At 38.3% G+C, this 4,239-nt stretch overlaps 1 pseudogene; it reads left to right on the forward strand.

The window, feature by feature from the left end:
• Nucleotides 1-1,759: 1,759 nt before the first annotated feature.
• On the forward strand, nt 1,760-3,404 carry LOC128594083 (methionine aminopeptidase 2-like; annotated as a pseudogene).
• The last annotated feature ends 835 nt before the right edge of the window (nt 3,405-4,239 follow it).

The following is a 4,239-nucleotide window of genomic DNA, read 5'->3' on the forward strand; positions in this document are numbered from 1 at the left end:
ACTTGCTGAGATTTGCAAAATCCTTCCCTTCATCCAGTTCCTACCCACATGGGATAAGTTTTGCTGGTGTTTATAATATCTCTCTGAGTTAAAAAGTTTGTTGTTTTAAGCCACTAAATTTTGAGGTAGTTTGTTATGCAGGCATAGACATGTAATAAAGCTCTCCTGCATTTCTACTATTCCATAGGTATTGTCTACATCTCTGCTATGTCCTTGCCTTTTGATAATGTTAGCTACACATTCTGTCTCCAATTCCTCTCCCCCTTTTCTTCTTTTTTTTTAGTTTGCCTTTCTCCTTCCTTCTTCTGTCCCTCCCTCCTTTTTTTTCCTCCACTTTTTCCTTTTTATTTGAAAGATTCCTTGGCAGAGCACTGGCTGCATACAACAAGGGTGGTGGGTTCGAACCCAGCCCGGACCTGTTAACCAACAATGACAACTGCAACCCAAAAATAGCTGGGCATTGTTATGAGCACCTGTGGTCCTAGCTACTTGGGAGGCTGAGGCAAAAGAATCACTTAAGCCCAAGAGTTTGAGGTTGCTGTGAGCTGTGATGCCATGGCACTCTACCCAGATTGATAGCTTGAGACTCTGTCTCAAAAACAAAAAAAGAAAGAAAGATTACTAATATATAAAATTACTCAAGGTGTTTATGCTGAAAGGAAGCATTATCTGGATCTAAATGATAAAAGCATAATGCCAGGATATGCAGGACAAAATTTTAAAAAGTTATTAATAGAGTCTGAGGAAAAAATGCCTGATCATTCTATAGCCAAGACATTGCCTTTTAACTCTTCACTCCTCATTTTCCCTGAGTTTAGTTTGCTCATTGTGTTAGAACACACGAGCAACCTAAACTATTACACATTCCTGATAAAACTTATATTGGTACAAGCACCTTTGAAATACTATTAGCCTTATCTAGTACAGTTCAAGTACTCACACCATGCACTTTTGGGGACCTCCTTGCCGATATGCCCTGACATGTACAGGAGACATGTATACTAATGTTCATGGAAAAAACTGGGATCAACCATATATACAATGATATGAAGGCAGCAAAATTGTGGTATAATTATGAATGTAAAACTTCAGTAGTAAAAATGAATAACACATCAGAGATAACCCTCCTACACATAGTGTGTGCCACAAAACAAAACATGGAGGATGAGTTCAGTGTACAGGAAGTTTAAAAACAAGAAAAACTAATATTTTGGTTTGGGGATAAAGACACTTACTATAAAAATCTTTAGAAAAATGAAGACTCTGGGGTTGGGACTGGGCAGCAGCCCACGGTGGCTTCACAGGTTCTGCTTCTTATGCCAGTGACAGGTGCTCAAGTGCTCACTTGATCATAACACCTTAGACTGTGCCTAGGGATGCACTTTTGATTAATTTTTTCTAAATGAAAGGAAAATACCAAAGTTCATTGCCAAGATCCCTACTAAGAATTACTTACATTGGAACAAAGCCACAGCCAATAGTAATGCACCACGTGACATAAAAGAGCAGGATGCCATGAAAGTCGCTAGAACATAGTCATTTGACCCTAAGCTCCCTGGCGACTCTGTGGATTCTCTGGGATAAAAAGTTGAACCTGATTAGCAAGGCAATTCCATCTTGGAAAGGAGTTAGTGTGTTACTTCTATTTACCATACATACAACTGAATTAAACTTTTATAGAATTGGAAAAACAGAGTGTTGATTAAAATAAATTAAACAGGAAACCATTATTTTAAAAAACAACCAGTATTGAGGCAACATGGCAGGCATGGAGGAGGCAGTGGCCTCCGGGAGTCACCTGAATGGCAACTTGGGTCCTGACAACAGGGAGGAGGAGGCTGCCTCTATGGCCGAAGAAGCAGCCAAGAAAAAAAGGAGGAAGAAGAAGAGTAAAGGAGCTAATGCAGGGCAGCAGAACCTGATAAAGAATCAGGAGCCTCAGTGGATGAGGTAGAAAGACAACTGGAAAAACAAGCATTGAAAGAGAAAGGAGGAGATGATGATGAGGAAGGGGTAAATAGGGATGGGGATGGAGCAACTGGAAAGAAGAAGAAAAACAAGAAGAGGAGAATATCAACAGTTCAAGCAGATCCTTCTTCAGTTGCAATATGTGACCTGTATCCTAATGGTGTATTTCCCAAAGGACAAGAGTGCGAATACCCACCCACACAAGATGGGCAAACAGCTGCTTGGAGAACTACAAGTGAAGAAAAGAAAGCCTTAGATCAGGCCAGGGAAGAGATTTGGAATGATTTTCAAGAAGCTGCAGAAGCACTTCGACAAGTTAGAAAATATGTTATGAGCTGAAGCAAGCCTGGGATAACAATGATAGAAATCTGTGAAAAGTTAGAAGACTGTTCACACAAATTGATAAAAGAGAATGGATTGAATACAGGCCTGGCTTTTCCTACTGGGTGTTTTCTCAATAATTGTGCTGCCCATTATACTCCTAATGCTGGTAACACAACAGTATTACAGTATGATGGCATCTGTAAGATAGATTTTGGAACACACATAAGTGGTAGGATTCTTGACTGTGCTTTTACCATCACTTTTAATCTCAAATATGATACATTATTAAAAGCTGTAAAGGATGCTATGAATACTGGAATAAAGTGTGCTGGAATTGATGTTTGTCTATTCTCAACCTGTGGGTTGCAACCCCCTGGGGTCAAACGACCCTTTTACAGGGGTCACCTAAGACCATCGGAAAACACATAACAGTAGCAAAATTACAGTTATGAAGTAGCAACAAAAATAATTTTATGGTTGGGGGTCACCACAACATGAGGAACTGTATTAAAGGGTCACGGCATTAGGAAGGTTGAGAATCACTGGTCTATGTGATGTTGGGGAGTCCATCCAAGAAGTTATGGAATCCTATTAGGTTGAAATAGATGGCAAGACCTATCAAGTGAAACCAGTCCATAATCTAAATGGACATTCCATTTGGCAATATAGACTACATGCTGGGAAAAGAGTGCCCATTGTGAAAGGAGGAGAAGCAACAAGAATGGAGGAAGGAGAAGTATATGCAATTGAAACTTTTGTTAGTACAGGAAAAGGTGTTGTTCATGATGACATGGAATGCTCATGTTATGTGAAAAATTTTGATGTTGGACATGTGCTGACATAAGTCTTCCAAGAACAAAAGTCTTCCAAGAACAAAACACTTATTAAATGTCATCAATTAAAACTTTGGCACCCTTGCCTTCTGCCACAGATGGCTTGATCACTTGGGAGAAAGTAAATATTTGATGGCTCTGAAGAATCTGTGTGAATTTGGCATCGTAGATTCATATCAACCATTATGTGACATTAAAGGATCATATACAGCACAGTTTGAACATACCATACTGTTGCGTCCAACATGCAAAGACATCAGCAGAGGAGATGACTATTAAACTTAGACCAAAGCCACCTCAACATCTTTATTTTCAAAGCTTTGTTGGAATACATCACACCAGAATTAATTTGCAACATGTTGTCTGTTTTAACTGTGAACCTATGTAATACTTTTTATCCATGTTAAAAAAGAAGGCAAAACCGTCTAATGTAATTAACCAAGGAAAAAGTTTTCAGGACTTTTCAAATGTTAACTGTTTTAACTTGTCTAGGAAATGCTATAAAGCTTGAATTAGTTAGGAATGACTTAAACATTTTGTTTTGAACACGTAAGAGATGCTTTTTGGATATTTATATTGCCATGTTCTTACTTGAATTCTTTGAATGACTACATCCAATGCTGCATCTATACCTTCTGGTATTGCTTTTTTAACCTTCCTGGAATCCATTTTCAAAAAAATAAAGATATTTTCAGATCTGACAGCAACATTTCAATATCTGTGGTTTATGATTCTGGACAGGAAATAGCTTACACTTAATGTAAAGAAATGCAGAGCCAGAGCGGTGCCTGTGGCTCAAAGGAGTAGGGCGTCTGCCCCATATGCCAGAGGTGGCAGATTCAAACCCGGCCCCGGCCAAAAACTGCAAAATAAATAAATAAATAAATGAATAATAATAATAAAATAAATAAAAATAAAATTTAAAAAAGAAAAAAAGAAACGTAGAGCCTTTTTTCTGGGTTGTAGACCTCGACACCAAGACTTTCTTCTGGCATAGTGGCTTAAATGCATACACATGCATAAAGTGAGACAGTCCCCTTTTCTTCATAAATACATAGTTTTGGAAATACTTTGCCATTTTTATAGGACCATGTTAGTCAATCTTTCACATTTT

The sequence above is a fragment of the Nycticebus coucang genome, chromosome 9, assembly GCF_027406575.1.
Source record: "Nycticebus coucang isolate mNycCou1 chromosome 9, mNycCou1.pri, whole genome shotgun sequence".
NCBI classification, from domain to species: domain Eukaryota; kingdom Metazoa; phylum Chordata; class Mammalia; order Primates; family Lorisidae; genus Nycticebus; species Nycticebus coucang.